At 41.3% G+C, this 16,864-nt stretch overlaps 1 pseudogene; it reads right to left on the reverse strand.

The window, feature by feature from the left end:
• Nucleotides 1-879: 879 nt before the first annotated feature.
• Nucleotides 880-5,196, reverse strand: LOC110340734 (annotated as a pseudogene).
• Between the last annotated feature and the right edge of the window lie 11,668 nt (nt 5,197-16,864).

Here is a 16,864-nt window from a genome sequence, read left to right on the forward strand (position 1 = left end):
CACCAGCTACAAACTAAACAGCTACTCCAACTGCCCACTCACCTGTCTCCTGGGGGTTCGGTTCTACCCTTATCTGGCCTCCATCTGCCTTCCATCCTAGTTCTGTGGCAGCTTGCCTCTTCTCAGAACCTGGTCACCCAGCAGCAAAGCACCTAAGATCCAACAGGTCTGTTTTTGTCCTGGCCAGCTGATGCTCAGTTTCCGTGTTTGGCAGCCCTAGCTTATCTTTTCTCTGGCAGTACTTGCAAACAGCAGATTTCAGCAGAGTGTAAGGAGAGGGGTTGAGGTGGCTGTTAGGGGGCGTGGCTACCAAATAATCTGTGACTTCACTCAGGTCAAGAGAGCATTCTCTCAGTCTGGAAACCGATACAAGGACCGCTGTAGGCACTTCAAGTCCATCATTTAGTGATTGGCAGTCTCTCAAATGCCTGTTTAATACGCAGTCTTGTCTTCGGAGCTACACCTGAGCATGCCCCAGGTCCCCGTAATAGAGAAGAGCTAGGATGATAGTCATTCAGTGCGTCTGACATACGTGGAGACGGCAGTGAAAGTCCTCAGTCAGGAGCACACAGCACACAGTTTGTCCTCTGGGCCACACCGGGTGACAGGAAGGAGACTCAGACACTGTTGACACACTTTTAGGCACAGTCAGCATTGTCCAGGCTTCAAAGAGCAGTCAGTACTAAAGGCACCTTTCCCCCAGTAGAGAGTGTCCCCTGCGTGTGCTCTGAAGGTCATGTTCATCATTCTATATCCATAAATGGTTTTTATCATTTCCTGTTTCCCAGCTACTCTAAATGGTTTTTATCATTTCCTGTTTCCCAGCTACTCTAACTCAGAAATCAACTGGTTTTTTGTTTTTTGGGTTTTTTTAGTTTTTATAGATAATCATAAATGTAACTCTGCAATCCAGCTACACTTGGAGGGGAATGAGGAAAATATGGAACCCAAAGAACTTCAGCGAAGGCAGAGATTACAAGGCATTGTGAGCAGATGGGATGGAGGGGGAATGCTCTCCTGAGCTACAGAAGGATGGTCTGGTGGGTAAGATGCCCACAAGTCAAAAGAATTAGAGTCCTGGACCCGAATGCTCCATGGCTTCCACAATGTTCATGCCTTCTTTCACCTTCCCAAAGACCAAGTTTGCCATCCAGCCATTCAGTCTTGGCGGTGCAGACAAAAAACTGGGAACCCTTTGTGTTTGGTCCAGCATTTGCCACGGACAAGATGCCAGGACCTGTCTGCTTCAGGATGAAGCTCTCATCCTCAAGTTTCACTCTGTAGATGGACCTGCAGCCAGAGTCATTATGGCATGTGAAGTCACCACCCTGGCACATGAATCCTGGGATAATTATGTGAAAGGAGGAACCCTTGTATCCAAATCCTTTCTCTCCGGTGCTCAGGGCGCGGAAGTTTTCTGCTGTTTTTTGAACTTTGTCTGCAAATAGCTCGAAGGAGTCGCAGCCCAAAGGTTCAACATCCACCTCAAGTGATGTCGAAGTGCACGATGGGGTTGACCATGGCTTCAGGAAGAGGCGACATGGGACAGTGGCATCTGCAAAGCCAGAAATCGACTGTTTCTTAAAAGTTCAGTAGACCTTAACACTGAAAGCATCTGAGTCTAGAGATCAAAGGAGGGGAAGTTGTTAAACACCATTCCAATTCATTTAACACTTATGGTTCTGGTCAATGTTTGCTTATTAATTGCTAGAAAAATGTTGAGCCTGTAAATGAGAGAACATTTGATTGTGAAACCGATGAAATGCCCAGAAGTTTCAAAGTTGCTCAGCTCAGATTTATCCTGGATAGCTGATGTGTGCTCCCACCTAGTGGTGGTTTTTCTCTCTGGTTTGAATATCGAAGGGACTGCTTCTAGCACTAAGTCAGTCACCCACAATTCCCAGAGTGAGCACTCAACTCAGTTGTCTGATGCTGCCGGGTTAGGCCAACAGAATGCCTACTGCCTTTAAGACTTCTACAGAAGCAACCCACTGTTGTTTCCCAAAAAGATCAACTTGGGCCCACCAGCATTTAAGGACCGAGGGAAGATAAAGAGCATCAACCCAGGCCATTAAATTCAGGTTGTCAATGTTGTAGTTCTTTGTAATTATTCTTATTGTATTGGTATTTATTTGGCCATTCTCTTCCTGTGTTGTGTTTAATTTTTCTTACTTTCCTGTCTCTTGTTAAAAGCTTGTCAGTTTTAACCAAACAGCTTTGTTTTGTCAATCAACTTTTTTCAGTTTTTTTAATTACATGTAATTTATATACTGTTTAGTCCAGTGGTTTCGGGCATAGTTATACTGTATAACTCTCAGCACCATCTAATTTCAGAACATTTTACCCCCAAAAGCCCCTCTTCCCGCTAGCCCTCTCTTGCCATTTCCTTCTTTCTCAGACCCTCTGACAACCACTAACTAACCTTCCTTCTGTCTGAATAGATACTTCTACCACATAGTTCACAGAAATGAGATCATACAGTATGTGGCCTGTAAAGTTGTTCACCTTTCAATTCATCCATTTCTAAAAGGATGGTAGCCTGAGTTTCAGTAGATAGTCCATTGACTGTGTATGTCGTGTTGAGGAATATTTCCACCTAAACGTATCTCCCATCTGCAACCAAGAAATGTCTTTTCACTATCAAGGTGGCACACTCTTTTAATCCCAGCAGTCAGGAGGAAGAAACAGGCAGATCTCTCTGAATTCAAAGTCTGCCAGGTCTACTTAGTAAGTTCCAGGACAGCCAAGACTATCTAGAGAGACCTTGTCTCAAACAAACAACCCCCCCCCAAAAAAATGTCTTTTCACTAACTTAATATTCAATGATGTTTTGTAGTTCTTGCTATACAGGACTTGATGCTTGGCTAAACTTATTCCTGAGTGCTTTATTCTTGTGATGTTATCAAAAAGGAATTTTTTTAACTTTTGATTTCCTCATTGAACTAATGGTATCCTGAAACCTTGAGAAGCTCTTTTGTTAGCATCAATAGATTTTAGTTTTTAATTAAAATATAACTTCCTCACTGTGTGGTAGTGGTTCACGCATTTAATCCCAGCACTCAGGAGGCAGAGGCAGGTGGATCTCTGTGAGTTTGAGACCAGCCTGATCTACAAAAGCTAGTTCCAGGACAGCCTCCAAAGCCATAGAGAAACCCTGTCTTCAAAACAACAATATGTGTGTATGTATGTATGTATATATAAAACTACCTCATTTCCCTTCAATTCAATTGCTCCAACTCCTCCTATGGCCCTCTTGCACCCTCATGGATTCATAGGCTCCTTTTCTTTGACAGATAGATAGACAGGCAAACAAGACACATGTATATATATAAGACACATACTATATATGCATAAATATAAAATATAACTGGCTAGTTCTCCCTCTATCAGAATTTATTAGTTTCCTGTAGTGTGTCTAGGAGTGGGGCCTATGAAATTTTCCCCTTTCACATTAATAGAGTGCATTGCTCCAGTCTTTAATGCAGCCATCTCCAGTTGAGAATGTTTTAAAAGGACACTCTGATATTCTAGGTCTTAGGACCTGCCCCCCCCCCGCCTCTCCCATGATGCTCCCTGAGCCATAGGTACAGGATCTGTGATAGTGATGTATCCATTGGTACCAGGCTCCCCACAATCCACTGATCTTAATGATTTCATAGTTTCTTTTAATGCTTTTCTTTTAAAGGTTATTTAATACCATGCAACTAAGTCCCTATACACGTGATTTTCTCTATCCTTTAGCTCAATTTCTCGTTTTATGGCAGTGTTTCGTTGATCCTCTGACTTTTATCAAGACCTCACAAATATCTCACTTTTGAATTCTTGAAATGAATGAGTATTATGATTAAATATAGACTTTAAGAATCTAACTTTTTAGGTAGATTAACTATTATGATTCGATGGTAAAGTGCCTCCCATTGGTCCGTGTATTTGAATTGTTGGTCCTTAACTGGTGGTTCTATTTGGGGAAGTCATGTAACCTTTGGGATATGGAGCCTAACTGAAAGACACACGGCCATATCGACAGGGGTAGTGGTCTTTGTCCAGCCCAAGGCCTATGTTTTCTGACCTCAGAAATAAAACTGGTAATACCACCTGCTCTCATTGCCACAGACAGAATCTTAGCTGCCATACCTCCCTGCATGAAACTATGAACCAAAAGTAATACTTCCTCACCTAAACTACAACTTCCCCCATATTTCATCAGTGATAGGAAAGATAACTAATACAGTTATATATTTCAGAACAGTGCTATTCATAGCTTTTTTGTCCTTTTGATCACATTTGTTTTCTTTTAAACTCTATTTCAACTTTAAATGATATTTTGTATCTATACATATTTCTATTGTAACATTTCAATATGTACATACCATGTGTAAAGATCAGTTGTTGACATGTCTATCACCTCAGATGTTTATAATGTCTTTGAGGTTGGACCATTAAAACTCCTTCTGACATCCATTTGAAATGTTCAGCTGATTATCATCATCCACAGTTGTCCTATATGCTAATCTTTCTATGTAATTTCATCCTGTACCTGCTCACCATCCTCTCTTCCTCTCTCTTTCCCACCTATCTCCCTTCTCTGGTTCCCACCACTCTACTCTCCATTTCTATGAGGTGAAATTTCTCTCCCCACATGTAGGTGTCAATGTGTGGCATTTCCCTTTGTGTATCTGACTCGTTTCACTAAATATGTTTCCAGTTTTTTCCGTGCTTCTAAAAGGCTTAGATTTCCATTCTTTTATGGATGGATATTACCTTTCTGTATGTATACCATATTCATTAATTGGTGGGCAAAGTGGCTTCCATAGCTTGGCTCTTGTGAATAACCCTGTAATAAGTGTGCTTTTTGGCTTTTATTGTTAACTTGATACAACTTAGAGCCATCTAGGAAGAGGGAACCTCAACTGAAGAATTGCTTCAATCAAATTCCCCTGTTGCCATGTCTCTGAGGAATTGTGTTGATTGATGATCATTATGGGAGGGCCCAGTGAATTTCGGGTAGCACCATCTCTAAGCAGGTAGGCCTGAACTGTATAACAAAGCGAGCAGAGAGCAAGCTGGAAAGTGGACCAGTTAGCAGGATTTTCTCTACAGTTTCTGCTTCAGCTCCTGCTTGATTTCATACCCTCAGTGGTGAACTGGGACTTGTAAGTGTAAGACAAAATAAACTCTGTTTAATTTTTATTTCAATTTAAAACACAATCTTATTTTACATACCAATCCCAGTTCCCTCTCCCTCCCAACCTCCCATGCCCCCCACCACCAACTCCCCATCTTCTCGCCAGGGAGGGTGAGGCCTTCCGTGAGGAACCATCAAAGTCTGTTACATCATTAGGGACAGGGCCTAGCCTCCCCCTCCCCCCACCATGTATCTAGGCTGAGAGTTTCCCTCCATAGGGAATGGGCTCCCAAAGTCCATGCACTAGGGATAAATATTGGTTCCATTGCCAGAGGCCCCATAGACTGCCCAGATCTCTCAACTGACACTCAGGTCTTATGCTGGTTCCCCAGGTGTCAGACTGGGGTCTGTGTTCCCACTTGCTCAGGTCAGCTGTTTCTGTGGGTTTCCCCAGTATGGGAGAAGAGGAGGGAGTTCCCTCTCCCTCCTCTTCTCCCATACCTCCCCCCACCATTCCCCCAGCCTCCCACCCTATCACCATTTCCTTCTACATAGGGGATATCTAGAGTCTGTTATTTCACTCAGGGCAGGGTCCAGGCACTCCCCTAAGAGTCCAGGCTGAGAGAGCATCCCTCTTTGTGTTATGGACACACGAAGTCCATTTGTATGCCAGGGATAAACACTGATCCACTGCCCAGGGCCCCATAGGTTGCCCAGGCCTCCTCACTGACTCTCACATTCAGGGGGTCTGGATCAGTCCCATGCTGGTCTCCCAGCTGTCAGTCTGGGGTCCAGGAGCTCTCCCCTGTTCAGATCAGCTGTCTCTGCTGGTTTTGCCAGCCCATTCTTTGCCAATTTGCTCATCACTCCTCTCTTTCTATCACTGGGTTCCATGGGTTCAGTTCAGTGTTTAACTGTGGGTGTTTGCCTCTGCTTCCATCAGTCACAGGATGAAGGCTCCAGAATGGTTATGGACATCAAGTTCATTATCAGGAATGGGCATTCAAGGTGGTCTCTCCACTATTGCTGAGCTTGCCAGTTGGTGTCATCCCTTTAGATCACTAGAGGTCACACTGGTGCCTGATCTGTCTTCTAACCTATGAGTCCCTCTTCCCCCTATTCTACCCCCACCCACTCAACTTCCTGTTCCCCCATGACCTACTCTCTCTTCCTCTACTCCCCCTCTCTTCTTCCCAGCTCCCACTCCCCCCACACACCTTGCCGTGTTCCCCATCTGTTCAGAAGATCTTGCCTCATTCCTCTTCTCTGGGGTACCATGCATATCTCTTAGGTTCTTTCCTGATATGTGTACTTTTTATTATTAATTAAATTTCTTCATTTATTTTACATCCTGGCCACAGTTTCCCTTCCTTTCTCCTCAAATTCCCTTCTCCCTTCCTCCTCCCTCCTCAATCCACTCCTCCTGTTTCTGTTCAAGAAGGGGCAGGCCTCCCATGGGTGTCAACAAAGTATGGCACATCAAGTTGAGGCAGAACTAAGCTCCTGCTCCTTCCCTTGTATATAAGGCTGGGTAAGGAAATCCAGTATGAGGAATAGGTTCCTGGAAGCCAGCCTAAGCTTTAGGGACAGGCCCTGCTTCCAGCACTAGGAGTCCCACAAGTAGATCCAGCTACACAACTGTCACACACATGTAGCTGTTGGTTCACACTCTGTGTGCTCCGATGGTTAGTTGTGTACCTGGACTCCCTTGTAATGACTTGGTCAACCCTCCCTCCCTCTCTTCAGCAGGGTTCCCTGGCCTTGGCCCAGTGCTTGGCTGTGGATCTCTCCATCTGTTTCCATGAGTCACTGGATGAAGCCTCTGTGATGACAATTGTGGTAGTCAGCAATCTGGTTGTAGGAGATGGCCAGTTCAGGCACCCTCTCCACTATTGCTAGGAGTCTTAACTGGGTTCATCCTTATAGATACATGAGAGTTTCCCTGTCCCCAAAATGCACCCCTCATTCAAGAAGTCTTTTTCATTACTCTCCAGCCACCCCCACAATCCAATCCCTCATGTTCCCATCCTTGCTGGCCCCCAGTCTACCCAGAGATCTATTCTCCTTCCCAGGGAAATCCATGCATCCCCATCCCCCTTGGGACCCTCCTTGTTATCTAGCTTCTCTGGGGATGTGGACTGTAGCATGGATATCCTTACAGCTAAAAATGGAAACATATTAACATTTATAGAAGCATCAGTACGTAAAATAAAATCATTTAATTCAACAACTAAAATTCAGTCTGTATTTAGTCCTGAGTTGAAATGTTTTATTTTTGCATAAATGTCATGAGGTTTGATTTTAAAATTGATTATAGTAACACCAATTACAGATACTAAAGAAACTATCAAGGGAAATCAAAAACCCACATTTTGTTTGTTTAACTGTGTAAAAACAAAAAAAAAACCACTAAAACAATCTATTTCAACTTTCTGACACTTGTCCCTAACAACCAGAGATCACAACAACAATTTTTCATGTCATTAAATATGTGGCAGATAAGGGTTAGAACCAAGTAAAAAAGTGTGTATGAGTGATACTGCCTGCAACTTTAAAGGGAAATGTTTGTTTCAAAAGAAGCTAAATTGACCTAGATAGTCTGCTTTCAGGCTGGGGGAGGTGTAGTTGAATCTAGGAGTACATCAAATTGACAACCTTCTTTCATTACTTTGGCAATGGTTGATTATGCTCTTAGGTTAAAACTTGCTGATACAAAACTTGAGTAGTTGCAGAAAATATAGTTTCGGAATCTCTGAGGGAAATTCTTTTCATGTGGAAATGTTGGATCGCTAAGGCCTTATTTTGCACACCATAGCTGTTTGCTAACACCACACCCTGCTCTTCCTACTCCCTGAACCACCTCAATTTAAAAGACTCCACAAGGTTAGGTTTGAGAAAGCAGAGATTCTATTCTGTGTGACCTTGAGTAAATTACTTCCATGACTCAGATTGTCATTTAGGAAGCACTGCTTGTTACGTAAGGCTTTCTGCAGCACTCCTGCACTGAACACAAGAACTACATGCCGATTCCTTTCTAAATTGGAACTAAAATGATGAACTTGGTTTAGAAGACAAAGGACTAAACACAAGGCAGGGGGTATCTCTGTGTACTCAGGGTCCCATCTACTCTCTGGACTTGCTTTTGCCTCAGATTTTTGCTCTTGCCTGTTCCCAGGTCTTGTGGCTTTCTTGTACAAAATCAAATATTGTAAATCAAATATTTGAAATCAAATATTTATGCCAGCCCAGTGATGAACTAAACCTAGACTCCCTCTGAGAACCTCTGAAATGCTAGCAACTAATAATTAGCAAAGTGGTAAATATAGTGGGCAGCTCTTGTTAAGTTCACATTAGTCTTGGGCTTCTGCAAAAGGGGACAAAGGGATAAGGAGCAGGAAGAGAGGCCAGGAAGGGACTCACCTACCAGAGCTCTGGTATTCATTATAGAGTCGATGCCTGACGCCCCAGCTTTCCCCAAGCATGGCTATAAAGGGAACATAATTATACTTAACAGAAGCCACCTGCATTTTGAAGTCATCTTAAATTTAAAGCTTGTGGAGAGACTTAATTAAATTTAATGAAAACCATGGCTTCTAAACAAAGATGTATTGTAGTTCCCCCGTAGTTATTTCTGAAGAAATTGAGTAGCGACCATGAAGTGTCCCCTTAGTTGCCACATTTAACACCCCGATCTATAAATAAGAGCCTGCTCTCTTCTATTCATTAGATAATAACATTGTTAAAATACTCACCTGTTCCTTTAGGAAGAAAGCAAGCCATAGCTAGAAGGGAAAGGAAGAAAAAGGGGAAATAAGGAGAAGTGTGAGTGTGAAAGAGAGGGTCATCCTGGCCTCCTTCCCACCCCTAGGATCTTCAACCCAACACTCCCACCTTTTCTGAAAGAATTGTTTATTATTTGCCATGATGTGTAAGTGCCCATTCTAATGTCAAATAAGAAATAATGACTAAACCACAGCATCCAGATACGTGGCTCATGGTGGTTTCATGATAACTGTGACCTACTTGCTCTTCATCCATGGGTCAGTAAATATGTTGATCCTCCTGCTGCCTTTTAGGAGGCTGTGGAGATGCAGTGTAGAGTAACAAACACTGACTAGGACAGAGAGGAGGAGGAAATAAAGTGACCTCAACTGTGTCCACAAAGGACTGTGTGAAAGTCAAAAGACAGAATTCTCAAATGTTCCTGTGCGTCATAGTCCCCTGGAGAGCTTGTTAAGGCATATTTCTGGACCTCACCCCCAGGGTTTCTGATTTGGTAGGTCTGGAGTGAAGCCTGAAATCTTCCCTTTCTAACAAGTTCCCAGGAGATGGTTGGTCCGACTAGCTCAGGAACTCTATTTTAGAACCACTGGTCTAAGATACAATGTCTCAGAAGTTCAGGAAACTAATATATTGTTTAGAAAGTTGTTGGATACTGGACAAACCTAACCTAAGAAAACATCAAGAAAACTAAGATACAAGTGATAAGAAATAGTGAGGAAAGGTTGAACCCTAGAAATCTGCCCTACAGGGAAGGTCCTTCACCACCAGGATAGGGTTAAAGTCTCTCCCTGGGAACACTGGGCAGAGCTAAGAAGCATCCCACTGACATTATCTACCTGTTGAGCCAGGCCTCGTGGGCAAAGCAGGCAAAAGGTTGCAGACAGGCCCTACGTTAAGGAATTCTCTGGGGTAGAGAGCCTCAAGGAAGTAGTGTTTCTAGTCTAGAAGGACCAGGGCCATGTACAGGCACACTGCATTGTGTGTATCCTCCCCTGACATCAGATCTCTGACGGGCAGAAAACAGCTTCATCCCACAGAGGCAAATTCACATGTTCAGTGCACCAGGACTTGACAATTCATATGAGGAACAGTATCTTAATCACAGAAACCTACTTTCATCCACCTGCACTCAGATCACTGTCCAACACTGTCTTTCTGAAACATGGAGCACAGGACAATAAGGCAGAGATATCATATTTTCATATTCATTCTCATCTGACTCTTAAGAGATTGGACAAGAGAACACATCCAGGTATCACAGAAGTGATCCAAAAAGTCAAGTCTTAGGCATCCTTGATAGAATGTATTCCTTTGTGGAATGCATTTAAGCTTTATTCTCTTGTTCATTAAGCAAAAGCCAGAGTCAACAGATTATAGCAGATAACGCATCAGTACAGCACTGAGTCTCCTAACACAACACCACACTTTCCTAGGTCAGACCCCACAGCCTTAGGACTAGAGGCAAGCAAGCATAGGTTTCCAAACCACTTACCAGACATGTTGACAAAGGGATTAATACATTCATTGGATAGACTCTGTGCATTTGATTCTATTGATTCATGACTTTAGAATCCCCAAACTACAACAATATTAATTCCAGTATAGTTCTTGCCCAAAGATATCTTTACAAAAGAATTGTCTTTAGCCTTTTTTGTTTAGTTTTTTGTTTTAGTTTAGTTTTGGTTTTTTTGTTTTGTTTTGTTTTGTTTTTGACACAGGGTTTCTCTGTATTGCTTTGGAGCCTGTCATGGAACTGACTCTGTAGACCAGGCTGGCTTTGAACTCTCAGAGATCCGCCTGCCTCTGCCTCCCACGTGCTTTTTATAACTTTTCTTTTTCTGTTTAACTAAACTCTTAAAAACAAAAGTTCTATCAGGGAAGTGCCAGCCTACAATCCTACTGCCAGAGAGTCTGGGAAACAGGGAGGACCCTAAGAGAGATATGCATGGTAATGCAAAAAAGGGGAATGAGTCAAAGATCTCCTGAGCAGATTGGGAGGGAGGAGAGAGGGGGAGAAGAGGAGGGGAGAGGAGGACATGTGGGAGCAGGAAGGTTGAGTCAAGAGAAGAATAGATGAGAGTAGGATGAGAGATACCATAATAGAAGGAATCATTATAGGTTTGAGGAGAGATCTGGCACTAGTGAGATTTCCAGAAATCTACAAGGATAACACCAACTGGCAAACTAAGCAATAATGAAGAGACTACCATAAATGCCCCTCCCTGAGTTTGGCGACTACCTTATATGCCATCCTAGAACCTTTAACCAATGACTGATGGAAGCAGAGGCAGACACCCACAGGTAAACACTGAACTGAACTCCTGAAACCCAGTGACAAAGAGGAAGGAGTGATGAGCAAAGGGGTCAAGACTAGGTAGGTAAAACCCACCGAAACAGCTGACCTGAACAAGAGGGAGCTCTTGGACCCCAGACTGATGGCTGGGAGGCCAGTATGGGACTGATCCAGACCCCCTGAATGTGGGTGTCAGAGAGGAGGCCTAGGCAATCCTTGGGCCCTTGGGTAGTAGATCATTATTTATCCCTGGCATACAAATGGACTTTGGGTGCCAGTCCCACAATGAGGGATGTTCTCTCAGCCTGAACTCTTGGGGGAGGGCCTAGGCCCTGCCCTAAACGAAATGACAGACTCTGGAGATCCCCCATGGAGGGCCTCACCTTCCCTGGGGAACAGAGTGGAGATTGGATGGGGGATTGGGGGACGTGGGGGTGGGAAGGAGGGGAGAGAGAGGGAGCTGGGATTGACATGTGAAGCAAGCTTGTTTCCAATTTAAGTTTTAAAAAAAGTTCTTTAATCATCAGTTCTGTATACCTCATTATTGAGTCTTTTCGTAGAATCATTAAAAACTCTGCTTGTGAAAATCTTTGGTGTTTGAAGAACATTTATAGTGTTCCAAAAAGTTAAAAAATTTGTTTACATCCCCATCCATCAGTGGACCAGAGGTCCCCATTCTCCATACTCTCACAAGCATTTATTCTTTACAACAGTCATTCTAACTGGGGGCAATGGTATCTGTAGTTTTAATCTGTATTTCCATGATAGTAATGATAGTAAGCAGTTGTTTATATGTTTACTGCCATTTGTATTTTCCCTAATCACATCATCTGCCCGTTTTATATTTAATCACTTGTGCTTCTTTTTTTGTGTTTGTTTATGTATTCTGGAAGCTAGCCGTCTGTCAGATGAATAGTTGTATATTATTGTTCATCTCTTCACCATTGTGATTGTTGGAAAGGCTTTTTATTTTGACATAATGTTATTTGTCAAATTTTGTATTTATTTTCTGTGTGCATTTTGGAAGATCTTATTAAAAAAAATCACTACATGTACAATACTGTCTTCAAGTATTTCCTAAAATTTCTCTATTAGTTTTGTGTTTCAGTTTTTGGTCCATTTTTAGTTGATTTACAGAGAGGGAAGGTTGACAAATTTCAATGTTTTTGTGGATACCCATCTTTGACAGCTCCATTTATTGAAGCAGCTGTCCTATCTCCAGCACATGTTTCTTGCACCATTGATGGGAATGTGTTGGTAGTGAATACATGTTTCTATTTCTGGGATCCACATTCTGTTGGTCTATGTATCTGTTTGCATGCTGGTACCATGGTGTTTTGATTGCTTGGCCCTATTGTGCAAGTGATGTCTCCAATTTTGTTCTTTTTGCTAAATATTTCTTTTCCTATTCGCGGTCAATTTTGTTTCCTTGTGCATTCTGGAACCAATTTTCCTAGCTCTGTGAAGATGCCATTGTAACTGGAATGGGTTAATACACTGAGCCTTTGTATTGCTTTCAGTATATGGGCATTAATCTTCCAATCCGTGACCTTGGAAGATCATTGCACACTTTTGTGTTTTCTTCACTTTCTTCAGTTGTCATTTGCACAATTTATGTCTTTTACTTAGTAGGTTAAAGTTATTGTGATCCTTTTGTAGCTATTCAAATAGAAATGCTTTTATGATCTCTTTTTCAGCAATCCCTGACTGTGTTTAGGGAATCTAATAATTTATATACCGGTTATGTTTCATGCAGCTTTACTGAATTTACTCATTCCTGTAGGACTTTTTGTTTGTTTGCTGTTGGTTGGTTGTTGTTTTGTTTTTTTGCTAAGTACAGAATCATCTGCAGACAGATGATAATTTCCATTCTTTCCATCTTATTTTCATGTCTTTCATTCCTTTCTCTTGGGAAATTGCCCTGGTTTAAACCTCTCCTAGTATATTGAATAAGAATGAGAGTAAACACCACTCTTTTATTCTGGCTCCTACAGGAAAACTTTCAGTTTTTTCTCAGTCAGCATAGTGCTTTGGCTGAGATCTTCGTATGTAGCCTTGTTACTTTGAAGTATGAACATTCTATACTTAAACTTTTCAAGGATTTATCAGGAAGGAATGTTAAATTTAACAAATGACTTTCTGCATCCATTCAGCTGATGATACAACTTTTTATACTTCTTTTGGGAGGGTTAGAGACAGAATTTTTCTGTAGCTTTGGAGGATGTCCTGGAACTTACTCTGTAGGCCAGGATGTACTCAAACTTACAGAGATCCACCTGCCTCTTCCTCCTGAGTGCTGGGATTAAAGGCATGCACCACCACTGCCAACTATACTTCATTTTATATATAAAAGTACCATACTCACAGTGGTTTCCAGATATTAAACCATCCTTTGTATCCCTGAGATAAAAATAACTTGACTATAGGGTATGGCCAATGTGGTGTGCTGTTGAGTATGATACGCCAATATCTTGTTAAGAAGTTTTACATTGATTACTATCATAGTCTATAATCTCTTTTTCTTATGTTCTTCTCCAGTTTGGGTAACAGAATACTCGTGTCATACAATAGGTTAGGAAGGGCTCGGAAACGTGTGGACAAGTTTGAGAAAAATCATCATTAGTTCTTCTAATGAGCCAACAGTGACCCATCTGATCCTGAAGGTTTCCTCGGTGGGAGATGTTTTACTACTGACTCAATTTCATTACTTGTTATTGGTATATTTAGGGTTTTTTTAATACCTCTATGGTTCAGGTTTAATTGATAATCAATGGCTAGAAAATGGTTCCATGCCTTCTAGAATTTGTAAAATGTTTTCACAGTTTTCCATATTAATTTCTAATAGTTTTTATTTTTATGTTGATTATCTCATTCCTAATTTTATATTATTTATTGGTGGCATAGTTTTCTTGTTTTATCAGTTAGTCTAAGTAAAGATTTGCCAATTTTATTTATCTTTTCCTAAAACCATTTATTTTGTCTTTTGGTCTTTTTGGTCTCTTTCATTTACTTCTTCTCTGATTTTACTATTTCCTCAACTAATTTCACGTTTCATTTGCCCATGATGAAAATTATACTATTTGAGTTCTTCAGTTTTTATATGTAAGCAATCTTGCTACAATACATCCAATATGTGCTGTCAGACACTAGTATTTGCCTACATTCTGAAATTTCTTTTGTTTTTGTCTTTTCAGTTTAGTCCATTGTAATCATAACAATACATAAAATATTGTTTCAATCTTAATTAATAGGCCTATGGTATTTATTTGTTTTCTAAGATTGGATACTCGAACATTAGGAAGATAACAGTCTATGATCATTATGGCTCTTGCTGAATTGATCCTTGATCATATATAATGACTTTTTTAGCCTTTTTTCCAATTTCATCTCAAACCCTATCTTGTGAGATGTAATTACAGTGATACCTATACATTTTATGTTCACACTCGTTGGGAATACTGTTTTACAACCTTCTGCTGTCAGTCATATTTCTTTACTGCTAAAATGAATTTCACTGAGACAGTATGCTGTTGTGTAGCATGAATTCTAGTTGGTATTAGTAATAAAAATCCAGAGACAGATACTGGGGTTAAAGCTGAAGATCAGAATCAGAGAATCGGCCAGCCACTAGAGAGTTCTCATCTCTACCAATGCTCAGGCCAAAGGGGCCATCCTCTCCTCAGACTGCATCTCCAGACTGCACTGCTCCTTAGACTGCTCTGTTCTCCAGCAAACCTCAGACTGTCCTGAGTTCCTGTCTCTTTCCACTTTATATTCCTCTCTAGTTCTGGGATTAAATGCATGGAATCCCAAGTGCTAGGATCACCTTTGTGTGAGCTCTGTTTCTCTTTTAGACTGGACCATTTTCATGTAGTTCAAGGTGGCCTTGAACTAACAGAGATCCATTTACCTCCTGAGTGCTGGGATTAAAGATATGTGACTACCACTGCCTGGCCTATATGGCTGTGGCTAGCTTTGCACTCTGGTCTTCAGGCAAGGTTCTTTGTTAGATCACAAACAAAATACCACCATACTGTTGAGTCTTACTTTTTATTCCATTCTTCTAGTTTGTATCTTTTAATAACAAACTATTCCATTTACATCTCATGTTCTTATAGTTAAGACTTCTTTCCATTCTGTCTTTACAGGCAATAATTTCAAACTTTTTTCTTTCTCCTTACTCACTTGTGGTTTAATTGTGTGGATAATGATTGATTCTGATTCTTTTCTCCTCTATGTCTTCTCTTCTAATGGAAATTATGGTTTATGCTAGGAGTGGTTTGTCACTTTGGATATAGAATGTCCTTAAGAATCTTTACTATTATTGTTATATATGTGTATATGCATATGTATATGCATGTGTGTATGTTAGTGGGGACACAGACACTTGTGCCCACATATGTAAAATCTAGGTTACTGTAGGTTGTCATCTTCTATCATCCACCTCATTTTTTTTATTTTTCATGTATTTATTTTTGTATGTTGCCTGTGTGACTTTATCTTTCTTGTTTTATTGTATTGTGACCCACTTTTATCACTAATTTTTTTCTATAGGTTTTAAATTTAAATATATTTTGATCATATTCTTCCCCTCCACCAAGTCCTTCCAGTTCTTCCCCTACCAACCCAACTTTAAGTTTTTTTCACACAAAAATACACAGTAATCCCCCCAAAATCAAGAAAACAAAACCGATCCAGAAGACCCCCACACACAGGAAAGACATCAGCCCTTCCAGGACTCCAACCCTAGGGAGTCCATCTTCAAGTGAGATTAGGTCTCCGGCGGGGACCCCCACCCAACACCCATCCCCTTGATCTTCCGGGGCCGCTCCTGGCATCCAGAAGACCTGCCCACACAGGAAAGACATCAGCCCTTCCAAGACCCCAACCCCAGAGAGTCCAGCTTCAGGAAAGACATCAGCCCTTCCAGGCCCCAAACTCCATGTCAGCATCCCCAGCTTCAGCTTCAGGAAGGAAGGAGACCAGTCGAGACAGAAAGACCCCACCAGCATCCACTAGAAGAAGAGATGGGAAGAAGACAGAATAAGAGCTCACTCAGCAATAGAAAGACAAAATGACCCCACCAGAATCTAGGGATCCAACACCAGCAAGACCCGAAAAGCACTACATAGACAAAGAAGAGGAGACAGACCTTAAAAATTATTTCATGAAGATGATGGAGACCCTCAAAGAAGAAACAAGGAAATCCCTTAAAGAAATAGAAGAAAAAACAAACAAAAAATCCATGAAATGGGGGGAAAATTCAAGAAATAAACCAATCTCTCAAATAATCTAAAGAGCACCAAGAAAAAACAACCAAAAAAATGAAGGAAACAACTCAAACAGTTGAAGGATTGAAAGCTGAAATAGAAACGATAAAGAAAACACAGAATGAAGGGATGCTGGAAATAGAAAAGCTGGGTAAATGATCAGGAACAACAGATGCAAGTATCACCAATAGAATATAAGAGATAGAAGAGAGAATCTCAGGTGCTGAAGACTCATTAGAGGATATAGAGTCGTCAACCAAAGAAAATCTCAAAACCAACAAATCCTTAACACAAAATATCCAGGAAATATGGGACACTGTGAAGAAGCCAAACCTGAGAACAATAGAAATAGAAGAAGGTGAAGAAATACAGCTCAAAGGTACAGAAAACATA

This window comes from Mesocricetus auratus, unplaced genomic scaffold (assembly GCF_017639785.1).
Source record: "Mesocricetus auratus isolate SY011 unplaced genomic scaffold, BCM_Maur_2.0 Super-Scaffold_6730, whole genome shotgun sequence".
NCBI classification, from domain to species: Eukaryota; Metazoa; Chordata; class Mammalia; order Rodentia; family Cricetidae; genus Mesocricetus; species Mesocricetus auratus.